We start from the raw sequence: 27,035 nt of genomic DNA on the forward strand, positions 1-27,035 counted from the left end.
GCTGGATTGATGGATGTATGCTTTGCTGTGTATATTCTCAGTAACTATAACAAAATTTTAAAAAAAGAAAATCTGTGGTTTCTTAGTAACTACCAATTCTGTAGAGTTAATAAAGATTAGACACTCTTTTATCAGTGGCTATTCATTGCAGCCATAAGTAACTATATTATCATCACCTAAACCACGTGAGTCATATCGTTTAGATGTACAATGGTCTGTAATTGTACATTATTATTTAAATTAATAATTGTACATTATTATTTCTAATTAGTTTAACACAGTTTCTCCTGTAGTGACCAGGCCCCCACAGGTCTGTCAGTTTGTCATACTGGGGGGATTTTATTGCTGTGATGCTGGAAGCTCTGCCAGCAGTACTCAAATACCAGCAGGGTCACCCATGATGGACAGGTTTCAGCTGAGCTTCCAGCCTAAGGCAGACTAGGAAGAAGGACCTGGCAGTCTACTTCTGAAAAGAATTAGCCAGTGAAAACCTTATGAATAGTGGCAGAACATTGTCTGATATAGTGCCAGAAGATGAGCCCCTCAGGTTAGAAGGCACTCAAAACATAACTGGCAAAGAGCTGCTTCCTCAAAGTAGAGTCAACCTTAATGACGTGAATGGAGTCAAGCTTTTAGGGCCCTCATTTGCTGATGTGGCATGACTCAAAATGAGAAAAAATAGCTGCAAACATCCATTAATAATTGGAACTCAGAATGTATGAAGTATGAATCTAGGACAATTGGAAAGCATCAAAAATGAAATGGAATGAATAAATATTGGTATCCTAGCCATTACTGAGCTGAAATGGGCTGGTATTGGTCATTTTTAATCAATCATATGGTGTACTATGCTGGGAATGACAACTTGAAGAGGAATGGTGTTGCATTCATAGTCAAAAACAATACATCAAGATCTATCCTGAAGTACAACACTGTCAGTGATAGGAAAATATCCATATGCCTACAAGAAAGACCGGTTAATACTACTATTATTCAAATTTATGCACTAACCACTAAGGCCAAAGATGAAGAAATTGAAGGTTTTTACCAACTTCTGCAGTCTGAAATGGATCGAACATGCAATCCATATGCACTGATAATTACTGGTGATTGGATTGCAAAAGTTGGAAACAAAGAAGAAGGATCAGTAGTTGGAAAATACGGCCTTGGTGATAGAAATGATGCTGGAGATCACGTGATAGAATTTTGCAAGACCAATGACTTTTTCATTGCAAATACCTTTTTTCAACAACATAAATAGAGATTATACATGTCGACATCGCCAGATGGAATACACAGGAATCAAATCGACTACATCTGTGGAAAAAGACAATGGAAAAGCTCAATATCATCAGCCTGAGCAAGGCCAGGGACCGACTGAGAATCAGACTATCAATTACTCATATGCAAGTTCAAATTGAAACTGAAGAAAATTAGAACAAGTCCACAAGAGCCAAAATACAATCTTCAGTATATACCACCTGAATTTAGAGACTATCTCAGGAATAGATTTGACTCATTGAACACTAATGACTGAAGACCAGATGAGTTGCGGAATGACATCTGGGACATCAAAAATGAAGAAAGAAAGAGGTCATTGAAAAGACAGCAGAGAAAGAAAAGACCTAAATAGATGTCAGAAGAGACTCTGAAACTTGCTCTTGAACATCTAGTAGCTAAAGCAAAAAGAAAAAAATGATGAAGAGCTGAAGAGAAGATTTTAAAGGGCAGCTGTAGAAGACCAAGTGTTATGATGACATGTGCAAAGACCTGAAGATAGAAAGCCAAAAGAGAACATACTCAGCATTTCTCAAGCTGAAAGAACTGAGGAAAAAATTCAAGCCTCAAACTGCAATATTCAAGGATTCTATGGGGAAAATATTAAACCATGCAGGAAGCATCAAAAGGGATGGAAAGCATACACACAGTAACTATACCAAAAAGAATCAGTTGACATTTAACCATTTCAGGAGGTAACATATGATCAGGAACCCGCAGTACTGAAGGAAGAAGTCCAAGCTGCACTGAAGGCATTGGCGAAAAACAAGGCTCCAGGAATTGACAGGATACCAATTGAGATGTTTCAACAAATGGATGCAGTGCTGGAAGTGCTCACTCGTCTATACCAAGAAATTTGGAAGACAGCTATCTGCCAACTGAAAGGAAAACATCCATATTTATACCTATTTCCAAGAAAGGTGATTCAACCAAATGCAGAAATTATCGAACAATATCATTAATATCACACGCAAGCAAAATTTTGCTGAAGATCATTCAAAAGCAGCTGCAGCAGTATATCGACAGAAAACTGCCAAAACTTCAAACTGGATTTAGAAGACGACGTGGAACCAAGGATATCATTGCTAATGTCAGATGGATCCTGGCTGAAAGCGGAGAATACCAGAAAGATGTTTACCTGTGTTTTATTGACTATGCTAAGGCATTTGACTATGTGGATCATAACAAATTATGGATAACACAGCAGAGAATGGGAATTCCAGAACACTTAATTGTGCTCATGAGGAATCTGTACATGGATCAAGAGGCAGTCATTTTAACAGAACAAAGAGATGCTGCCTGGTTTAAAGTCAGGAAAGGTGTGCATCAGGGTTGTACTCTTTCACCATACCTATTCAATCTGTATGCTGAGCAAATAATCCAAGAAGCGGGACTATATGAAGAAGAACGGGGCATCAGAATTGGAGGAAGACTCATTAACAACCTGCCATATGCAGATGACACAACCTTGCTTGCTGAAAATGAAGAGGACTTGAAGCATTTACTGATGAAGATCGAAGACCACAGCCTTCAGTACGGATTACACATCAACATGGAGGAAAAAAAAAAAATCCTCACAACTGGACCGATAAGCAACATCATGATAAACGGAGCAGAGATTGAAGGTGTCAAGGATTTCGTTTTACTTGGATCCACAATCAACATCTGTGCAAGCTGGAGTCAAGAACTCAAAAGGTGCATCGCATTAGGCAAATAGCTGCAAAAGACCTCTTTAAAGTGTTGAAAAGCAAAGATGTCACCTTGAGGACTAAGGTGTGCCTCACTCAAGCCATGGTGTTTTCAATCACTTCAGACACGTGTGAAAGTGGACAAGGAATAAGGAAGAAAGAAGAAGAATCGACACCTTTGAATTGTGGTGTTAGTGAAGAATATTGAATATATCATGGACTACTAAAAGAATGAACAAATCTGTCTTGGAAGAATTACAACCAGAATGCTCCTTAGAAGTAAGTCTCAACTGTTTTGGACATGTTACCAGGAGGGATCAGTTCCTGGAAAAGGACATCATGCTTGTTAAAGTAAAGGGTCAGCAAAAAAGAGGAAGACCCTCAACAAGATGGAATGATACAGTGGCTGCAACGATGACTCAAGCATAGCAACGATTATGAGGATGGCGCAGGACTGAGCAGTGTTTCCTTCTGTTGTGCGTAGAGTCACTATGAGTGGGAATCGACTCGACGGCACCTAATAGCAACATAGTGATCAGTATCCAAACTACCTTTTTCTTCCTGACAAGTTACTTATTCAGATATCTATTTTATGTATTAAATTCAATTTAGTTAAAAAAATGAAATTAATGTGCATATCAATATATATATATCACACACACACACACATATATATTTACCCCGTTTACTTCAAGTCAATTCCAGCTCATGGCAACTGCATGTGATACAGAGTAGAACTGCTCCGCAAGGTTTTCTTGGCTGTAGTCTCTAAAAAAATAAGATTATCAGTCCTTTCTTCCATGTGCTGCAGGGTGGGTTTGAACACCCACCTTTAGGTTAGGAGTTGGGTGTAAATCATTTGTACCATTCAGGGATCTTTATCAATACCTATCTGTGAAAATAAAGACAGGAGACATTTTCTTTTCTCTGAAACTTTCTCTTCTTTAGAAATTGATACAAGTTATCACTCATGACAAATTGGGGCCAATTTGTCCCAATTTGTCATGAGTGATACTCATGATTTTGTACTCAATTTGTCTTTTGGAGTATAAAAAGCCCATTTAAGAACTATTATATCAGGTTCGTTATAATGGAAAAGATAGGACTTGTCCAGTTCTTTTGCTGTAGCTACACTCAATCTTGTAAATAAAAAACAAGCACGTTCCTGGCATATACCTCACCCTACTATAAATATTCTACATGCTGGTCCACAAAGAAAATGGAACATTTTTTAATTGTAAGTATTTTAGTTAGAAAAACCCTTTGGAATTTTTTTTTTTTAAATTGGTAGTTTTTAGTTATTTCTGAGTCCTGATAATTGGTTTATTTTCGAATTTAGATGTTAGACCAAACTGAAGTATCAGCCATGTTGCCTTTTATTAGCTTCTCTATTTGCCACACTTTTCATTCAGTGCTTCCTAAAAATATATATCACTGCTCACTACTGCTTTTTTTTTTTTTTTGCCTGCTTCTGACCCTGTCCAGACAGCTGCGCTGTCATGATTTTACATTTCAGTGTTCCACTTTATAACACAATCTCTAGGAATACCACGTTGAAAAGGAGGAACCATTTCTTCCAGGCCAAATGTGTAGAGTGTTGATAAAGTCAATCCAGGATTGAAATGTGTATTGAGTAGCTCACCTGTGACCTTAGAAGCATTCGTAAGGAGGAAAAGGTGCTTTTGGTCTCTATTGTAGCCTTGGTTATTTAGATAAGCCACAGACTTGGTCTATTATTTTTTCCTATCAAATTTAAACTTGCATGTTTATTACAAAAAATGGTCACCTACACAATGAAGGAAACCCTGGCGGCATAGTGGTTAAGTGCTACAGCTGCTGACCAAAGGGTTGGCAGTTCAAATCCACCAGGCACTCCTTGGAAACTCTATAGGGCAGTTCTCCTCTGTTTTATAGGGTTGCTATGAGTTGGAATCGACTCAATGGCAATTGGTTTCTCTTTCTTTTTTTTTTTTTTTTAGATACACGAAAGATTCAAGTAAGTTTTTACAGACACTTATTCATGTCACAATATTATGCTAAATGAATTGAAGAATTCAAATATTCTAATGTGCAGGTCCCTAGGTGGCACAAAGGGGTCCTGGTGGTGTAGTAGTTAAGGGCTTGGCTGCTAACTGAAAGGTCAGCAATTCAAACCCACCAGCTGCTCCATGGAAGAAAGATGTGGCAGTCTTCTTTCATAAAGATTACAGCCTTGAAAAACCTATGGGGCACTTCTACTCTGTACTACAGGGTCACTATGAGTCATAGTTGGCTCAACAGCAACAAAAACAAAGGTGGCACAAATGACTTGTGCTCAGCTGGTAACCAAAAGGTTGGTGGTTCAAACCCACTCAACAACAATGTAGAAGAAAGGCCTGGAAATCTGCTTTTGTAAAGATTACAGGCAAGAAAACTTCATGGAGCACAGTTCTGCTATATAACATCTGGGGTCACCGTGAGTCAGAATCTATTCAACAGCAATGAGTTTTGGTTTTAGTTTGGGATATTCCCTCTAGCTGTGCCTGAGCTGAGGCTTTCATGCTATTGTCAATTAGCCAACATGATCTAGTTAGAAATTATTCTGTACTATTTTCCTGAGCGGACAGAATTCCCTTGCTATGACATATCTCAGAAGATGTCCAGGTATCTAAAGGATCTTTAAATAGTTATGCTGCCTTGGTTGATTCTTTTCTTTTCAATTACTTACCCTCTAAACACGTTGATTGGAGCCCTGGTGGTACAGTGGTTAAGAGCTTAGCTGCCAACTAAAAGGCTGGAAGTTCAAATCTACCAGCTGCTCCTTGGAAACGCTATGAGGCAGTTCTACTCGGTCCTGTAGGGTCGCTATGAGTTGGAATTCACTCAACAGCAATGGGTTTGGTTTTTTTTTAATGCTTTGATGGTAAGGTAAAAGCCTTCTGTTTTTAGACTTGTTGGTATGAGGACTTATATCTGGCTATTACTCATTTAAATACTTTAGTAGCAGGAAGGGAATAATTTAGTAGCCATCCTCATATAATTTCACTCTTAAATAAGCATGTATTGTTTTTTACAGAAATAATGATGCTTTTTTAAGCTTTTTTTTTTTTTTGTCTTTTTCAAAGGATAATTAAATGTGTCATTCTTTCAAATGCAATGTGAGATGATGATGGTAAATGCAGAAAAGAACCACCAAACCTAGACCAGAGGGATCAGGAAAGGCTGCCCTGCTGATCGATGCTACAACAACACTGAGTATTGAAGGATAAGAAAATTTAGCTTGGAGAAAGGAAGCAGGGTTCTTTTCAGGCAGAGGGAAGAACATATGTTGTCCTATAGGTTTGAGTTTAAATCACGTGATGTTAGAAATGCCTCCCCTAACAACAACACAAATGTTTTTTTATATTTTATACAAAATTAATTATTTAAGAAAATTATCTACCTCCTCATTTTAAAACGGAAATTTGGGATATATAATAAAACTGGTTCCTATTGAGTTGATTCTGACTCATGGTGACCCCATGTGTTACAGAGTAGAACTGCTCCATAGGGTTTTCTTGGCTGTAGTCTTTACCAAAACGGGTTACCAAGCCTTTCTCCCATAGCACTGCTGAGTATGTTCTAACCACCAACTTTTAGGTTAGCAGCCCATTGAGAAAGCTAATAAATGGCTGAATTTGACCTCATTAATTTTAACTTCTGAAAATATTTAGTCTTGTATATTCTTTTTTTATTCAACCTATGTAAACATCTAAGAAATATGATAGGTGCTGGGGACACATAGGTAAAAGTTAAACAAATAAATGTGCACTCATGCTGTCATGGATCTTAGAGATCTTTGAAGCCATTTTCTCCTCACTCATCACGAACAATGAATCACCTTGAACAGTGAATCACCTAGAAGAAAATCTCCAAGAAGTGGTTACTCACTTATTATTCTTTTTATTTTTATTGCTGCACAACAAAATACTACAAATCTTAGTGTCTTAAAACAATAATAATCGTATATTATCTCACAGGTTCTGTGGGTCAGGAACTTGGGAGTGGTTTGTTTTAGCTGGCTTGGGGTCTCTGATAAAGATACAGTGAGGTGTTGAATGGGCTGTAATTTTTTTTTTGAAGATTAGTGTAGGACAAAGGATCATCTTCCAAACATGGTTGTTGGTGGGAGGCCTCAGTTCCTTATCACTGAATTTCTCCACAAAGCTGCTTGAGTGACCTCAAGGCACGGCACTGGTTTTCTCTGAGCTAACAATCAAGGCGGCCAAATTGGAAGCTGTAACTCCATTTATGACCTAGCCACAGGATCTCATCCACTGTATCCTACTAGACACACTGACAAGCCTTGATTCAATGTGTGGGGGATTATGCTAGGGCATGAATACCACAATTACTAAACCTTTGTTTAGAAACATGTCATATCTCTGAATCTAGTCTGACACAATTATCAGTTCAAAACTCTCAACCATTTCCCATATTTTTGTGCAAATAATATGCATTTTCTACATTTGTTTGCCAACCATGCCCTCTCCCAAAGGTGTTTTTGTAAGTGTTCTATACTTTTTTTTTTTTACAGCAACATGTAAAAAAAAGTTGGCATAGCAGCACTTATGAAAATACTTTCCCTGGAGCGTTGGGTTCACAAAAAATGTAGAAGCTGCACATTATTTGTGTAAAAATACAGTAGTTCATGAAAAAGTTGAAGTTGCCAGCTCTTACTTGGAAGAAGGAATCTGATAAATTTGTGGAACAAATTTTCAGGGAGTATTATGCGTTTTGTTTCTTTGTTTGCCTTCAATTAAACAATCATCCCTAGCACTCTGAAACCATTTTTCTCAGTTCAGAGAATCTTGGCCTGGAGGGAACTTTAACTCTGTTCTCTGTGACCCTAGTACGGTGTTGGAGTCATTACATGAATGATAACATATTCTTTCCAAACAGAAAATTCTGTCTGCGGAATCATTTCAGCTCTTTTATCTGTTTTATATACTGACATTCTGAATAAGATTTCAATTTTTTAAGTCTGTTGCAAAAAAAAAAAAAAATGAAAGTACTGATCTAAGTTAACATCTTACCAAAGGCAAGAATTTTTTTCACAACATCCGTTACAGATGGTCAATGAGTAGTAAGACTACTTTACAAGATAGGAGATTAGCTTTCACAGGAAACAATAAATTTATATTCAACGGAAAGACAAAATCAGCTCCCCAAAAGTTCAGCTCATGGATTTTTAATTCTGCCTTCTGGAGCAATATGAAACAAGTTGCTCCCTTTTCTGCATGACAGGCTTTCACATGGCTGGAGATAACTGTCACTTCTTGTCAACGCAAGCACGTAATTAACTATAAATTGATATTCTCATTATAATAAATCATTATTTTAATCCCCTGAAGCCATATTCTATGTACCTAGTTTCAAGTCTTCATTGTTTCTTTAAAGGTATTTTTAATTGAAATTTTATTTTCCTCTTCTTTTGTCCAAATTAGTGCAATTTTACTAAAGGCAAAAGCAAATACGTGTTAGACTTCTCAGAAACTGCAAATTCCTTTTCTGCCTTCACCTCTATTTCCTGACAGAAAGGCTTAAAAATCAAATTGCAAATTCTAACTGCTATTGCCTTCTATCTGGTTGACAGGTATTCTTTGGGTTTACTTGGAGCCCTGATGAGATGACCTAATCCCAGGAGTCCTGTTTTCCCTTTTGCCCAAGGCCTTCCCGGTGTTAATTAGGTGTAAGGAGATGGGCAGAATTAACTATTTCAGGAGCAGTATTTATCTTCCTCTCATTAAATGCACTGCAGCAATAATGATGTAAGAAAACCCTTCATTGTTCCGGTTGCCATATTTAAAGGAATCCCTAGTGGATTACTCATAGATCTAATTCTCAGCCAGACAGCTATCAGGAAGAAGTAGAGTTTGGTTGACAGTTTACTTAATATCATGATTTGGGGGGACTAACCACTTTTGAAAAATTGCTTTGTTGTTGGTGGCTGGTTGGTTGTCTTTTCTCCTGAATTGTCCCAAATGTTGTAAATGCCTGTCCTGTGATAGCAGTATTTCCATCTGGCTCTGTGCTCCTCTGTACTGATGCTACATAGAAAGGCTTTTCTCTTTCTTTTTATATCTTAATGATCAGTATGGTTAATTCAGGTTTTCCGAAGAGTGTTATCAGTGCCAAAAGCTTGCCCTGTCATTGCACCACACTGACAGCAATTGCTGCATTTTTTTAAACTGTGCTGCTGTGTGAAAGTTTTCAAAATCATGTTGAAAATGTAGCATCCTTATTTATATAATACAAACAGTGTTTTGGAACTACTAAAACCAGTCATTTGTGCAGGGTCAAGGACAAGGTAAACATGCCTCATCTCTATATTTATTGCCCTGTCAACTTTCTCCTAGAATTATTCAGGATGAAACGAAGCTTTAAAAAAACTTCACTATTCCACTAAGAAGAAAAGACTTGGTCTTGCCAAACACAGAGTCAAGTGATATCAACTCTCTCACCTCACATATGGATATTCTGGGTTTCAAAATTAAACTGAAATCTTGTTAAAACAGGTTGTTCTTTAAATTTAGAGATTCCTGCTGTTTTGATAATAGGCAACGAAGACCGTAAGAATTTTGACAACTAATTTAGGAATTTGGAGATTAGGCATCGTAGGGAGATAAAAACTAAAATCTGATTCTCATTGATACTTTTATTGCATGTTTCTAATTTAAAAGTCATTAATGAAGGAGGCATAATGGAGAGAAAATAATGCAGATTTCACCTAAATAAGAAATCACTAAGTAGCATAAACCATTCATTTCCTGGAAAATTAGAGACATTTTCGTGGACACCTTTTGTTTGCAAATAAACTTTGAGCAGTTTGGAGATGGCTTCCACATTGGGAGAAACAGGCTTCAAGAGGGTGAAGTGGTCACACTGACTTTTATTCAGATTATATCTGAAGAAAAACATCTAAGGAAATCACATGAATGAAGTAATATAGAATGATTTCTCCTTCTATAAAAATTAGCTAAGCTCAAAAATTAGTTTTAAAGATAGTTATCCTCACTCAAGTGGTGTATCATTGTTACAAGACATTACGATCTTGATGAATCTACACACAGTGTTGTCAAAAAAGAAAGACAACGCTAAACAGGATAAATATTTGAAACAATGTTTAGATTATCAAAAAGAGTAATGACACTTTATGTGGAGGAAAGTTAAGTGCTCGTCTGCTAGCGGAAAATGTTGGTGGTTCAAACTCACCCAGCAGCTCAGGTGGAGAAAGAGCTGGCAATCTACTCCTGTAAAGATTGCAGCCTAGAAAACCCTATGGGGCAGTTCTACTCTGTCACTTGGGATCACTATGAATTGGAATTAACTCAACCAGGGACAGATTACCCAATAAGCAAGATAAGCATGTGCTTAGGGCATCAATAAAACAGGGGCACCAGTTGTCCAAAGCAAAGACCCATAGATGCCAAGCAAACCTGACATAAGGAAAAGTGAGTGCCACAGTGGAAGGAAACTGGCAGAGCTCTAAAAGGAACTGATCGCAGCTCCAGTGTGTGAGAATGTCCTGGCTGCAAATAAAGTTCATGGAGGATCATGAGGGTGCACATGTCCAAGGTTCTTTAAGCTATGAGGCCCCTACTACTTCAACACCTTCACTGACATCTGTCTCCCACAGCCCCCTCCTGTGGTAATGGAAACTCCTTATCTCAGTGGGTCTCTTGGGAATATACTACTTCTTTCTAATAAACAAGAGGTGGATGTGGGCTGTCGAGACTAACTCTTTTTGTATTCACCAAATATGCATTGGAACCAACATGAGCGGTTACTGGGCAAGGATGGATTATATTAATAGATAACAGGTCTCTGCTCCATTTTGAGAGAACCAGCTGGTACATCCATGTATGCTGATCCAGCAGCTCCAGCCAGGAAGTCCAGTAATGCCTTTTGCTGTGATACAAACACAAAGGTATGTCTTGCAAACATCCAGGTACAACCACTGGGAACTCCAGGCCCAGATGATGTGCAAAAGTGAGGGAACTCAAGTAAGTTGACCACTGTGATGAATTCAGTCAAGTTACTTTTTAACTGTATAGCATTTATTTACAGATTTATGTCCTAAGTTTTACAAAAAATAATATTTATAACTTTGACTTTAAAATCTGTTTGGCATACTTGTGGATATAACCTAACATATGTTCAATATAATACTAACATGGGTAATAATTTAATATAATGCTAACATAGAAAATTCCAAAAAATACAGGAAATATTAATATTTATCTAACACAAAAAGTTTTAATTTATGTATCAAGTGAGTTTCATTTTTTATCGTCTGTTGTATGGGACATAGTGCTTGATAGTACTCTCTATATGCTAATAAAAGGTGTTAGGTACATTAAGAGGATGCAAAATTCAGTATTTATTTATCATGCAAAAATATGTTTCTCTTTTGCAATAATGAGTGTGTTTCTAAACTCATTTTCCAAGAAAGCAACGAAGGGCATTTATCAGAATACATGTGTAGAAATTGTGGTATATCGAAAAAATCTTGGTACCCCACATTCACTAAAAATTTTATAACCTAATTCATCTCATTCCACTAAAATGGCATGTACCACTTTTGTGTTCAAGCACAAATGTTAAGTTGTTGTTAGGTGCCATCAAGTCAATTCCGACTCATAGCGACCCCATGCACAACGGAATGCATTTACATCATAGATAGCTAAGACACAGACACAGACACACACATACATATATATATATATATATACATGGATACATATAACTCTTATATCCCATTCGAATGCGTGAGTAAGCAGAGTAGGGGGCACCACAGATTATCAGTGCTTAGGGCTCTCACAGGCCTAATCCAGTCCTGAGCTCAATAGCACCTAACAACAGCAACAACATTCCTAGAGTCTAGAGCTTCATAAAACAAATGATTATCAGACAAATACAATGTATTTATAATGTTTAAAATACTATATGATACTCAAAATGGTCTCATATCTATATTATCCAAGCCTTAGAAGACATTATGAAGTTTCTAAAATTAGGTGTTATCCCAATTTTATAGATTATTAAACTAAAGCAAATTTAACGATCGTAATGGATTTAGATTATGAATCAATCAAGGACTCATTTTGTGTACTTAGCATTTCCCAGAGTCCCTCAGTATTATATAGCATACAAGTATATTACCATTCATTATACATATAAAAAAATCACAGTAAGGCTGTTACATGAATAGTACGAATTTATCAACAAAACCAGGAAAATTTTGAGAGCAAAAAGGGATTCCACTAATAATTGTTCTGGGACAGTGTGAATAACCTGAATTATTTTAGGCAAGCTGAGATGTTTGGTCTATGCACCTCATGGTAGCCCTGGTGGCGCAGTAGTTAAGCATTTTGATTGCTAACCATAAAGTCAGCAGTTGGAATACACCAGCTGCTTAGAAATCCTATGGTACGTTTCTACTCAGTCCTATATGGTGGCTATGAGTCGGAATTGACTAGATAGCAATGGGTGGGTTTTTATGCACCTCATGGCAGCTACCACCCTCTGTTAGAGCAGGCTTCTTTGTTGCTGTGATACTGAACAAGCTTCAGTGGGGCTTCCAGACTAAGACTAGGAAGAAAAGCATCACAATCTACTTCCAAAAATCAGTCAATAAAAACCTTATGAATCACAACAGATCCAAAACCAGTCATGGAGATGGCACAAGACCAGGCAGCATTTCTTTCCACCATGCATGGGGTCGCCATGAGTCGGGCCAACTGACAGCAGCTAACAACAACGTCTATGAACAGAAGTTGGAAAATCATTGCCCAAAAAATATTTTGCATATGTTTCTTTTTTCTGTTTTATTTTGTCACAAGGGTGAAAATCCTTTTCTTGTATGTGTGTGGATTTTGTTTTGTTTTTGTTCTTTGTCAGGGCAAGGGGTGGTTTAGGAGAGTAATTTGCTCTTAACTAAAGTGGGAAATTTGTTTCCTATTTGCTTCTTAATATGTTTGAGGGTATTGTGCAGGTTTGTCACCCATATTCAAGCAAATAATACAAAGGATATTTGTAGGGAAAATTTTTTATATTCAGAGATTCTCCAGGGTATGTACATACGTCTGCCTACATATATATTTTTTTATCTTGAGAAAATGGAGAATAATAGAAATAATAAATATTGAGTAGTTTTTAAACACTCAAATGCTGCATTAATATCTTTTAATGCTTATTGAAAAATAATTTTGGAATACTGAGAATTACCATCTCAGACAAAATGATCCAGTGCTTTCATTGCCAGGATTTAACTTTTATTTCTCAGGAGCAATTACTCAACCTGAAATTGTCTTTTAACCAAGGATTTAAATTCATTTACATTGTTATCGCTAAAATATGTGTACTTGTTTCTACCAACTTCTACATTTTTTGCTTTTTTTTGTTAATATTAGGCTTGTCACATTTTACTTGATCCTTATTTTCATCAAGTAGGTAATTCGCCTTTATTTATTGTCATGGATTGAATTGTATCCCACCAAAAATATGTGTATCAATTTGGCTAGGCCATGATATCCAGTATTGTGTGATTGTCCACCATTTTGTCATTTGATGTGACTTTCCTATGCATTGTAAATCCTACCTCTATGATGCTAATGAGGTGGGATAGGTGGCAGTTATGTTAATGAGGAAGAGCTCAATCTACAAGATTGTATTGTGTTTTGAACCAATCTCTTTTGAGATATAAAAGAAAGAAGCGAGTAGAGAGACAGGGGGACCTCATAACATCAAGAAAGCAGAACCAGAAGTGGAGCACATCCTTTGGACCCAGGGTTCCTGTGTGGAGAAGCTCCTAGTCCAGGGAAAGATTGATGAGAAGGACCATCCTCCATTGAAAGAGGGCATTCCCCTGGAACTGGCATCCTGAATTTGGACTTCTAGCCTACTAGACTGTGAGAAAATAAATTTTTCTTTGCTAAAGCCATCCATTTGTGGTATTTCTGTTATAGCAGCACTAGATAACTAAGACATTTATATTTCACTAGCAATTACCATGTATTTTTAACAGAAAGTTTTGGAAAAATATTCCTATCAACATCAAAAATCATTCAGTAACTATATTAATCAGCTCTGCTTTGATGACAAGTGACCTCCAGACTTTAGTGGTTTACCACAAAAAGTTCATTCTTACTTACATTTCATGTCATCTCTGGAGGTTGTAGGTCAGCTGTGGCCGTATTGCATGTATCGTCTTCATTCTTGAAATGAGGCTGAAGGTGCAGCCCCGCTTTAGGAGATGCTATTCTTTTGCCAAACCAGAGCTGAGGCATTCAAGCTCTCAAAACTTTTGTTTTCATTCGGCAAATCTGCTGCAAAAGACCTCTCTCAAGTGTTATAAAGCAAAGATGTCATTTTGAGGACTAAGGTGCCCTGACCCAAGCTATCGTATTTTCAGTTGTCTCAAATGCGTGTGAAAGCAGGACAATGAATAAGGAAGACTGAAGAAGGATTGATGCATTTGAATTATGGTGTTGGCAAAGAATATTGACTATACCATGGAATGCCAGAAGAATGAACAAATCTGTCTTGGAAGAAGTACAGCTAGAATGCTCCTAGGAAGTGAGGATGGTGAGACTTCATCTTATATACTTTGGATGCATCATCAGAAGGGACCAGTCCCTATAGAAGGGCATCATGCTTGGTAAAGTAGAGGGTCAGTGAAAAAGAGGAAGAAATACAGCAAAATGGATTGACATGGTGGGTGCAACAATGGGCTCAAACACAGCAATGATTATGAAGATGATGCAGGACCAGGCAATTTTTTGTTCTGTTGTACACAGGGTCATTATGAGTTGGAAGTAACTTGATGGTACCTAACAACAACAGTAATTTTCTGTCTACTCACCTCCCATTGACCAAGGTATGTCAGTGGCCAAGCCTGATATCAAGACAATGGGAAAGTAGAGTCCTCCAGAAGATTTACTAGATTAACTCTAGCGTCTTGCTAGAGCAAGACAAGATCAACATGTACTGAGCTCATCTATGTGCTAAAGATACTATAAGGAACAAAACTATCCTTGCTTTCCTGAAGCTTACATTCAGGCTGTGACTTTCCTACCCCACCACTCTTCTGTTTTTCTTTTTTGTTGTTGTTGTTGTTGTTTGTTTTTTAATATCTAGAATTTGCACTAAATTTTCCCAGACTCAGATTACCTCTTTTCCAAAGCAATCTGTTCTGTTCTTTTTCTCTGAATTTAGTATCCCGTCTTATCTCTCTTAGTATATAAACACCTATTTTAAATTTTCTTCTATTTCTGGTATCTACTTTCTCCGGTGAGGGTTTATCCTTTAACGTAGTTAGATTTATAATTGTTGTTTGTTAGCTTTTCTCAGCTTCCCAGTGGTTGATAATATTGAGAACTAAAGAGGCCTTCCTCAATTCAAGTAAATACTACTGTTCCCCAGGCAGGGAATGTGACTTCAGTCCATAGGCTAGCTGGCTGGAGTGAAAATAGGTAGTGAATAACCAGGAAGTGGCCTGGTGGGTGGGAGCAGTAAACAACACATTATTTAATTGGTTTTCTTTCGAGGTACGTACAGAACTTATCTTCTGCTTATATAGGAGTCCTTATATATTATAAAAGTTATTTAGACTCCCTACTCAGTTTCTCTCTTTCACCCAAAAGCCCACTTTATAAGTTCCCCATGGAAAAGTTTTCATTTTATTTAAAGAACTCTTCTCCCAGTTTTATACTAAGGACAAACACCAGAGCAAGCCACGTTAAGGGGGTGATAGCTGAGCGATTTTCACAATCCTTTAAATAAATATCCAAAGACTGCCTCAGAGTCTACTTCTGCGGCTGCCTCTGATCTGATGGTTACTTCAGGCATGGCTGGGAATAAGGCAAGAGGAATGAAGCAAGTGTGGCACTTGCCTCGGGCACAAAATTTAAAAGTTTGTTAAAAAAAACTCAATAATCCAGGTTAAAAAAAAAAAAACCCATTACCGTTAATCCAGGTAAGTAATATTAAAATGCAATATTTTTAAAAATCACAATTAATGCAAACTCTAGGATGAACAAAATATCAAAATTATAGATAAAGACAGGATCAGTAACAGTGCCCTGCCAAGCCACACTGGAGACTGAGCCGGAAGGAAAATCTAGAAATACTGGTATTTTGTTTATTACAGGCTTTTTTTTTCCCCCCTGCATTAATTTAGATTTTTCAAAATATGATTTATCTCAATTATCGAGTTTTTTGGTGTCTGTTCAAATTTTACATTTGACAAAAGTGCCTCACCCGCCTTATGCCTCTCTCCTTAGTCTTGGCTCTGATTCAGGGACCTTCTGGGAAGCCAGCCACCTCAGTTGTTCTATGATATAATTGTATTTTTAACATATATTTGTGTTATGTTAGCAGTTCTCTGACTTTGTTGGGTTAAGCAAAAACACTAATCTATTGGCTTTAGAGCTTTTATAACTTCCTCAAAATTCTTGTCCTCTGATGGAATGTTTTGCTTTTTTTTCTATACTTTTTTGTTAGGTGCTGTGGAGTCAGTTCTGACTCAGAGAGATGATGTGTACAACAGAACAAAACACTGCCCAGTCCTGTGCCATCCTCACCATCATTGCTACGTTTGAGCTCATTGTTGCAGCTACCATGTCAAACCATTTCACTGAGAGTCTTCCTCTTTCTGCTGACCCTGTGCTTGGTAGAGGATCAGTGTTTTCTGTACTACTATACATTTTTTTTTATTATTCATATATGTGTGTATATATATACATATGTATCTATTTGTTTTAATTTTCAATAGGAATTTGGGAGAGAGGAAAGGTAAACTTTTATATATATATGTGCTTGGTCAGCCATCTTGAACTGGAAGCTAGCAGAAGCCATAGAATCAAGAGAAAATAATGCTAAAATAAATTATTTAAGCTTAAGGCGTGTAAGAAGGAGTCCTGGTGGCGCAGTGATTAAATGCTATGCTGCTAACCAAACGGTCAGTGCTTCAAACCCACCAGCTGCTCAGTGGGAGAAAGATGTGGCAGTCTGTTTCTGTAAAGATCACAGCCTTGGAAACCCTATGGGGCAGTTTTACTCTGTCCTGTGGGATCATTACAAGTTAGAATCAATTTGACACCAATGGCACAGGGTGTGGCATATAAGGGGGGATAAAAGATGTGCAAAAGAGATGGGATACACAAATAAAAGACTCATGACGATATTTATTAGAAATGGCCACAATTTTTCCTTCAAAAAATAGTGGAAGAATTTGACGTAGGTTTATTTTAGAATGTGGAAATAAAAGGTGTGAGGAGAAAAGAAATAGGTAAGTTGGATTTTCTCAATCTAGTCGAAAAAAATAATGTAGAAAAATAAGAAGATAAACTACTCTGTTTCCTTTTTCTGTGAAGATTTACAAGCATTATGTAGATAGATTCATTAGGAGAAGAAACATAACTTAGCAAATAAGGAATCTTGCAGAGCACAGTTCTAATTCTTTAAATTAAATGCAAAAAATTTAAATTCTTTAGATTCAAGTAAAAACTTAGCCAAAGGCATCCCATAGTGTATTGTATTGTTTCTTAAATTATTATAAATATATATACAGTATAACATTTGCCAGTTCACCCATGCGATAGAGACCTAAACCTGCCATTTGTCACTTGTTTAGCTCTAGCAAAACCTCTGTCATTTTCCTATTGACAGTTCAAATCGGAACACTAAATGGCTAAAATATGTCTCAAACACTGAGGTGTTAAAATATAAATACAATTTAAAAAACACAAAAAACCGAACCCATTGCCATCAAGTCGATTCTGACTCATAGCAACCCTATAGGACAGAGCAGAACTGCTCTATGGGGTTTCCAAGGAGCGCCTGGTAGATTCGAACTGATGACCTTTTGGTTAGCAGCTGTAGCACTTAACCGCTACGCCACCAGCACTAGGAAGTCTTTTATTTGTTCATTTATTGCCCATATGTATATATATATATATATAGCCCATTTACATATATAAAATATCTACCATTTATTAATTGCTTAAATGTAAAATATATATCAGGGCCTGAGGTAAGATATGATATTATTTAATCTTCAAAACACCATAAAAGGTAGGAATTAAAACTTTGCCTATTTCACAACAAAGAAAACTGAAGATAGAGAGATCAAATTACTTGATCAAGATCACATGCTTAACATTTGCAAAGCTAGGGGTCAAGCCCAGGCCTCTCTGATCCCAGGCCTACATATTCTCAACCACTATATTATATTCAGGAAACCCTGGTAGTATAGCGATTAAGAGTTACAGCTGCTAACCAAGAGGCTGGCAGTTTGAATCCAGCAGCCGCTCCTTGGAAACTGTATGGGGCAGTTCTACTCTGTCCTGTAGGGTTGCTATGAGTTGGAATCGACTTGACGCAATGAGTTTGGTTTCTTGGTTTATATTATACTTATAGCATGTTGTTGTGTGCCATAGAGTTGATTCCAACTCGTATTGGCCCTATAGAACAGAGTAGAACTTCTCCATAGGCTTTCCTACAGAAGAAGATCACCAGGCCTTTTCTCCCATGGAGATGCTGGTAGGTTTGAACTGCCAAACTTAAGGTTTGCATCCAAGAGCATGTAACGATTACACCACCAAGGCTCCTTAGTTATAGCATAGAAGGGGGGATTTTCATCTTGGTAGCAATCAGATGAATACTCCAGTAAACATGCACCAGTGAAGAACCCCAATTGTTTCTTCAATAACATTATTAAAACATGTTCATTATGCATGTGTGACTTCTCTTTTTGCTTCAGTTTTCTCATGTGTAAAATGAAACGATGCCTTAAGATTCCTACCCACACTCTAATTCTATGATTATTATCAACAAACCATTTACCTTAAATAGGACATAGTTGGAGACCCTAGTGACTTAAAAGGGCAAACTAAGAGAATATACTTTAAAAAGGGTAATTCTAAGGAAACACAGGTAGCATGCTTAATTTCAAGCAGCTCTTTTCATTCTCATCTTCCCCTTTCATCCTGAATTATTCTTTGCCCTTTTATGTACCAACCCTACCTTTTTTTCATCTTGTAGTAATAAAAACAATGCATTCCATTTGATTTTCATCCTTTCTTTCTCCACCCATCATTTCTCCATCTTTTAATGCCAAGTCTTCTTTTTTATGGTTGTTGTTAGGTGCCGTTGAGTTGGTTCCAACTCATAGCGACCCTATAGCCGTCATTAGATAAACATAAACACCTCAGGAGATTCTCCACCTGTCCTCAGGGGGCCATGCAACCCTCACCTATTCAGTAAGAATCTCAGAGACAGCATGTTGAGAGGCTTGACCATTTAGAAAGTGCTTTGCTTGTTGAGCTTTATTTTCTGGAGGTTTTTATTTATTTATTTTTTAAATTAAATAGCGTATTGCTAGGGAACTTCAAATTAAAATAGTGAGACAACATCTCACAGCCACCAGACTGAAATGTTTTTAAGTACTGGTGAGGGTGTGGGTCCACAGAGATTTTCATAAATTGCTTGGAGAGGAATATAAACCGATCCAATCACTGTAGAGAAAAATTTATCAAACTATCAGAAAGTTAAAAATATGCATGCCCTAGGACCCAGCAATTTCACTACTAAACATGTGCACCCAGATACATTCTAAAAATATTCATTCTAGCATCACTAGTAATAGGGAAAAACTGGAAATAACTTAAATGTTTGTCAGCAGGAGAGCAGATACATGAATTGTGATAGACTCAGACAGTGAAATGCTATTATCAATCTAAATGAATGAAGCAAAGCTACATGTAACAACATGAATAAATCTAAAAATGTAATAATGAGAGGAATAAAAGTAAGTTGCAAAATGCTACATACTGTTTGAAGCCATGTGAAACAGCAGAGTATTTTATTTATGGATATAGAATTCAAAAACTTATAAAATATGCTTGAGAATAATAAACAAGATGAGGAAGACTGCTACTTCTGGGGAAGAAGTGTTTGGGTTCATGAGCAGAGTTTCAATTTTGTCCATTGTGCCTAGTTCTTAAGTTGGTAATGTATGTATGGTTATTTGTTATAGTAGTCTTGTACTTATTTGTGTACCATAAATAACAGATATAGCTCATAATAAAAATAGAAATATTTTTCATTTCTAGATATAAAATTACAATGATATCATATGATATTCAATATGATTTTTTTTAATTGCACATATTTTCCTCCCTGGATTCTGATATGTTTCCTATATTGATACAAACTAGTGAGAACCATTGCTCTAACCAATCCACACTCACTACTAACTTAATCATTCAACAAGCAATCACATGCTACATTATGGTGTTAAAATACATTGATCATTTCCACTATCCCTCTAAGAGAGCCCAACCCTACTGGGAAATGGTGAAGACTGGAAAAACAAACTAATCAGCTGATTACTAGATTCTTCCAAACCTCTACCAACTTACCCTGAGCTAAGGGCTGCAGCTGAAGGGGAGCAACATGGCTTTACTCAAAATCAAAGATAGAGCTTTGGTCAGCAGTCCCCAGAACTCTCAAGTAGACCAGTTGCCATCGAGTCAGTTCTGACTCATGGTGACCCCATGTACAATGGCTGCTTTTTCAGCCGTCCCCAGGCCTTTCTGCCAAGGCATCTCTGGGTTGACTCGGACTTCTAACTTTTCAGTCAAGAGCTGAGCTCATTAACCATTTGTACCACGCAGGGACTCCCACCAGTGCCATGTTCCAACTAAAATAAATCAAACAGTGCAGGGCTCTTTACATCAGAAGGAATAATCACGTTACTCGTTGACTGATCACAAGTCTCACTACTTATACATTAATCAGGATGACAATAAATGGATCAGGGTTTCCAGCAGCCAGGCTCTCCCAAAAGACTCTTGGCCAATGTCTTTAGTCACCTCCATGCCCTCCCTTCGTTGTGCCATGGGCGAGGGAACAAAGGGGGACTTGGGCCTGGGGTTTTTATTGTATAAACTAGAGGGGCATGTATGCTGGATTGCATGGAAAGGCGAGAGGGAGTAGGAGGAAGGGGTCTTTGTTCAAGCACGCCTGGCCTGGCCACCCTGTTACCAGAGGGGGGTGTATTTTGTTTAGGTGCACACAGCATAACCAAAAAGAACATTTCTTCTCCTCTAGATACAAGATTAATTTTGTAAGCCTGCATTTTCTGATTAATAATACAGTGGGTAAAAAGTTTACCAGGAGAACCTGCCTTGCCTGGAGTGTATCCTTGGTACAATTACTGTGAGCTCAGAAGAGGAAGGAAGCCTCCTCACACAAAAAGAAGGAACTGGGAAAGAGAGAAAAACCAAATTCCCAGTCTCCTTATCAGAGAATGTTCTGGGCCCCAGGCCTCAGTTTAGGTAGCCCAGATGGGAATTACAGAGGCAGACCATCCTTCCAACAAGAGGCTTGAGATAACTTTGAATATATCAATCAGATTTTTTCCCTTCCTGACATCATTCTTTGTGTTCAAACTGTTTTCCAAGCTGCCACCCAAGGTGAAGCTAGGGATGCAAAGTGTGGCCCAGTCTTTGTCTACTCTCTATTTCATTTATATGTGAGTTTTCTCTGTAAAAGGCCATTCTAATAAGGTTTACTTTCCACTGCCAAGATAATAATCTTTTTACGCATGTTTTAGCTTCCACTGAGATCTTTCGGAATCGACTCGACGGCAGCGGGGAGACCTTGAATTCCATTTCCTCAGAGCACTATAACATCTTTGGTGCCCTAACTCATGTGGTTAAGCAATGTCCATCATCTCACATTTCTGCAGATACTCTCTGCTCAAGAGCTCATTGATTTTTTTCTCTTAAACTTAATAACTTAACTCCACTACCCAACTACTCTTAACAAATAATATGTTTTCCTCTTCCACTCACCTCAACTACACATTTCATTACAATATCCTCAATTTTTATCTTCAAATGAACTGTCTATTACCTTAGCCCATTTTACCTTTTATACTCAGGTACTACCTGGTGTAACTGTTCTTGGGCAAGAGCTCCAATTTATTAACTATACCAATGCCTTTTCACTATTGATAGGTCTCCTTTTTTACCTTCCCCTCCTTGGATGGGATTCCAGGGCCCATCATTGTAATCCTTCTTTTGTAAATATCCTTGACTTCCTTGCCCCTCTTCCTCTACTGAACTCACTTGGCAAGCTTCGATTCTGATTAAACCCAGATATCTGCTTTTCCTATGGCTTAGCCCAAGCAACTAAATGTGGTTGGAGAAATATTACACAGTTGGCTGACTAAAGTCAGTTTACATACAACACCCCTCAAACAGAACTCAATATTAACCAGTGGTCCTACTATAATTTCCTATTAAGTTTCCTTTCTCACTCTCCAAGATAACTATTTCATTTTTTTTTCTACAGTTCTTAAGTATCTCACCCCTTCCAACTCCCCTTCCCATTACTTACCACTGAAAAATCTTACCTTACACTTAATTGAGAAAAGAAAAATCAATAAAATTAAAATTACAATTTTTTTTTTTAATATTCTAGCAAACATTATCTACAAACTCCTGTACATCTGTACCCATACGCTTTATCTTCTCTTCCGTTAAAAGAAAGAAACATCCCTGCTTTAATTAATGGCCAATTTATTCACTTGTGCTCTGTATCACTTTCTATTTCATCTTCTCAAGAACCTTGCTTCTGTGTTGTTTTAGTTATCTATCATTGCACAACAACAATTATTGTTAAAAACAACAAATATTTATAAACTCACGTGATTTCTGAGGATTAGGAATCCATGAGTACCTCGTCTAGGTGGTTCTGCATCAAGGTATCTAATGAGTTTGCAATTATCAGCTAAGACTAAGGTCATCTCAAGGCTTGACTGGGACTAGAGGAGTCACTTGTAAACTCATTCACATTGTCGTTGGTGAGTTCCTCACTGGCTATTCATTGGAGGCTTCAGTTCCCCAGGACTTGACCTTCACCCAATGGCTGCTCATAATAGGACAACTTGTTTTCCCCCTGAACAAGTGATGAGAAAGAAGAGAGAGATCAAGTGGAAATTGTAGTCTATTATAACTGAATTTTAGAAGCAATCATCCCATCATTTCTGCTGTGTGGTCTAGGTCACATATACCAATCCTGATACATTTGGGAGAGTATTACTCAAGGGTGTAAATATCAAGAGGTGGGATCATTGCGGTGGGGGTGGGGCACCTGGGAGGATGGCTACCACATACAGTTACCCCTGAACATCCTGAATTGTAAATATCTTCCTCCCTATTGGAGCATTTCCATCAGCACACAATATTGCTTCAATAAAAAAAGAAAATCCCCATGGCCACACATCCCCCTCCATCTGCTGCCTGATCTATTTGCCAAATTTGTCTGCCAAACTCCTCTCAGAACTTGTTGATATCCACCATCATCATGCCATAGCACTTCTCATTCATTTTCCAGATCAACCCTCTGTTTTCTGCTCATACCAGTCCTCTGAAATAATTCTTGTCATAGTCAGCAATGATTCCGTGCTGCCAGCTCTCATGGAACCTAATCTACCTTACCTTACTGTAGTTGTTAGCAACATTTTTGTTGTTGTTGTTATTATCATTCCTCTCCTGGCTTTCACGAAGAGGTGAACTTAGGTTTTGTGGGATTTGAAGCCTGTGCAATTTGGGGTATCCTATTTAAGAAAAAGAACATAAAATTATAAATACAATATTAGATATAAAAGTGAATGTTTATTAGAATGAAAAATAAATCATAAAAGTTTGAAATATTAACTAAAAAATACTACAAAAAACAATCACAATAACAAACGGGAAATAACACAACTCCTCTAAAATGTTTTTTCTTACAGTTTTAGCTTCATATTTTTTTATTCCTCTTCATGTAATAGCAATTGCAAAATATTTTGTAGGACAAGAATCAAAAGATAGTTTGGCTTCCCTTCTGAAATGATTGATCAAAAATTATTTTTTATCATTTTTAGTTTAGAAAATTGTTTTTTAGTTTCACAGCTCATCAGTGATGGTTAAAATTGTCAAATTTGGCAATTTTTCTGTCAGGTTTATTTCAAATATGAGATACAATTTTGACGAATTTTCCACAGACCAGCTCTGGCACCATGCATTTCAACCTTATTTCTCCTCCACTCCAGGTGACAGTATCCCGACAAGCCCTCTGGCTCTTCCCCCTGTAGTCTCACTGCAGTGAGTTAGGATAGTGGACATTCGGGCCATTTCTGGAGGCCATTCCTATGCTGAGATGGGCAGAAATAATTCAATATACATAAAAGGGACTGTGAACTGCATAAATTTACCCCACCAAATCCAAAATAAATGAATACATAAATGTACTATATTCTAACATACAAATGTATGTAATGCCTGTGTATTCATTTTTTTTTTATTGCTGCATAACAAATGACCAAAACATAGTGGCTTAAAACAATTCGCAGTTATTATCTCAAAGTTTCTGTGGCTCAGAAGCATAGGCGAAGTTTAACTTGGGCCTCTGCTTAGAGTCTCACAAGGCTGCAATCAAAGTATCAGCCAGGACTGGGTTCTCTTCAGAGGCTCAAACGCGAACACATCCACTTCCAAGGCTCCTCAGGTTGTTGGCAGAATTCATTTCCTTGCAGCTGTAGGATTCACGGCAGCCAGCTTCTTCAAAGCCAGCAACAGAGACTCTAACAAGACAGGTGCTACGCTCTTCGGTAATCACATCCGTGTAATCACATATATTCCATCGCCTTTGCTGCATTCCATTGGTTAGAAGCCAATCACAGGTGCTGCTCATACTCAAGGGGAAGGAATTAGGTGACGATCACGGGTGATACCTTAAAGACAGCTCACCATAGTCTGCTCTAAAGAGTAGATATAGAAAAAATATAAAATAATTGCCATATAGAAAGCATTATTTTGATGAGCTTAAAATAGCTTACATATATCATTGCATATACTTTCTCAATGGCTTTATGAGGTAATCTGTGTCAGCTTTCCATGTAGGCAGATGAGAATTTTAACTTTTTCCAATCCCAAAATCTATTATCTGAGCTAGAGCTGGGACTTCTCAAGTTTCAGCATCGAATGGATTCTTCTGTGATGGTAGCTTTCCTTTAGAGATACTTTAAAATAGAAATTTTCATTTTTTGAGATAGCTTTAAAGTACTAGAACCTTTGAAAATGCATCTTTTAAGCATAAACTGAATACTGAGAATTAAGTAAGGCACTAAATATGATCTGTGTACAATTAAAATCTATTTTCATCTTGATGATCATGATATCACCAAGTCTTCAGATCTATAAATCCAAAAATTTTGTGGACTTTGGTTCGTTTATCTTTTGCAGGTACTAGAGGCTATCCTCATACTTACTACTTTATCTCTTTTTTTCTGAAGACATAGATGTCTATTCTATCTTTAATTTATTCTTTAAAAAGGAGCAAAAATACTTCCCGATGACCTTAAGAGTAAGTTTACGTTGGGACTAGCAGTTAAGTTACAACTTGCTTCATTTTAATGGTCCTGTGTGTTTTTCCCTTGCTATCATTCTTCATTAGGTACCATAATGAAAGCATTCCTTGCTATTGTAGGCTTTATCCTAAGTACGGATATGCCCTTGGATTAAAAGGTCGTGTCCTTAAAGCAGAGAAAATACAGATGTTTCCACTTGCCCATTTACGTTACTCCACACAACAATGATATTAGCCTTTTAGCAATATACGCCACATTAGCAATCTGAGTGTTTTTTGAATCAAAGCTGAAATTTGTAGTGCCTCTAATGTGTAATGAAGTTGCACATTTTTACCATGCATTCGCTCAAGCATATGGGTTTTATAATTGAACTCAAGAAATTGTGTTTTGGATTCACGTCTGCTCTAATAAAAATGAACACATACCAATGCTTCTGTCCCCATTTGGAGACAAAATTTGCTAGAGCTTGGTCATCTGTTATAGAGTGTAGATATGCTTTCACTTCTCTGTTGAAAGAATAAAGGCATGATAACTTAATTATGTAAGATAATATTACTAAATAACAGTTTATACTATATTCACATATGGCCATTTTAAAACATCACATGACGATATGATCTCTCGGTGCCCAGAACAAATATCTTTGGAATGAATATGCTTAACAGTTTTTTAGAGGCAATGTAGAATTTAGAAGCATTGGTTTAGTTCTAGTGTTTTTGCTCTTAATCAACCAAGCATTCAAATAAATGTTCACATTTATATGAATGTTTAGATTGTGGATTTTAGGAATGCTAAATTATACTCAGGAGCAAGTGGAAATTTTGCTCAAAATATTACTTTTAAAGTGTTCTCTTTTATTGCAATCGAGTATATTGAATCACATCTACCACAAGAGTTGAAGTAATCAGAAAATTCACTAAATCATTTTAGACAGCCTTTAAAGATTAAAATTGAAGTTAGGCCTTTAAGTTCAGCTTAATGGTTGTCATCTGTGTACAGTGTAATTTCAAGGACCTTGATGATGTAAGTTAAAGGGATTTTGGGGATTTTTTTTGCATTTGCTCTTCTGCTCTTTTGTAGAGATGTTTATGCATATTTTTCTCACATGTACTCAAAACATTAATTGGAACAGCTCTTATAACAGTATTCTAATCAATAAAAAGAAATTCACACTGAAATGATCAAGACCATCAAATGAACATTTCCATTTAAAAAAATTATTTCCTAAAATGTTGCTTTTAGAATAATATGAAGATTCATTAGGAAATAGAGTACAAATTGGTTGTTTCAAGATGAAAATTTAAGCAGCACAAAAATATATTGAGCATTTAGTGTTCTAAGTGTTTTTCATGTGTTAATTTATTAGATCATCACAACAATTTTATAAGAGAAATACTATTATTTTCCTAGAAGCCCTGGTGGCACAGTAGGTAAGCGCTTGACTGCCAACCAAAATATCGGTGGTTGGATCCCACCGGTGGCTCTGGGAGAGAAAGATGTGGCAGTCTGCTTCAGTAGAGATTACCCATTGCCATTGATTTGATTCTGACTCATAGCGACCCTATGGGACAGAGTAGAGCTGCCCCAGAGGGTTTCCAAGGCACAATCAAATCAAATCAATGGCA

The 27,035-nt window shown here is 37.1% G+C and overlaps 1 long non-coding RNA gene across 1 annotated transcript in view; it reads right to left on the reverse strand.

Annotated features, from left to right (window-relative positions):
* Positions 1–23,665, reverse strand: part of LOC126061672 (uncharacterized) — a 44,965-nt gene extending 21,300 nt beyond the window's left edge. The window contains exons 1-2 of the long non-coding RNA XR_007513867.1: positions 23,498–23,665; positions 22,705–22,955 (exon numbers count right to left, since the gene is read on the reverse strand). This is a non-coding gene — a long non-coding RNA (uncharacterized LOC126061672). The remainder of the gene's footprint in view (positions 1–22,704; positions 22,956–23,497) is intronic.
* Positions 23,666–27,035: the final 3,370 nt, after the last annotated feature.

The sequence above is a fragment of the Elephas maximus genome, chromosome 2, assembly GCF_024166365.1.
Source record: "Elephas maximus indicus isolate mEleMax1 chromosome 2, mEleMax1 primary haplotype, whole genome shotgun sequence".
NCBI classification, from domain to species: domain Eukaryota; kingdom Metazoa; phylum Chordata; class Mammalia; order Proboscidea; family Elephantidae; genus Elephas; species Elephas maximus.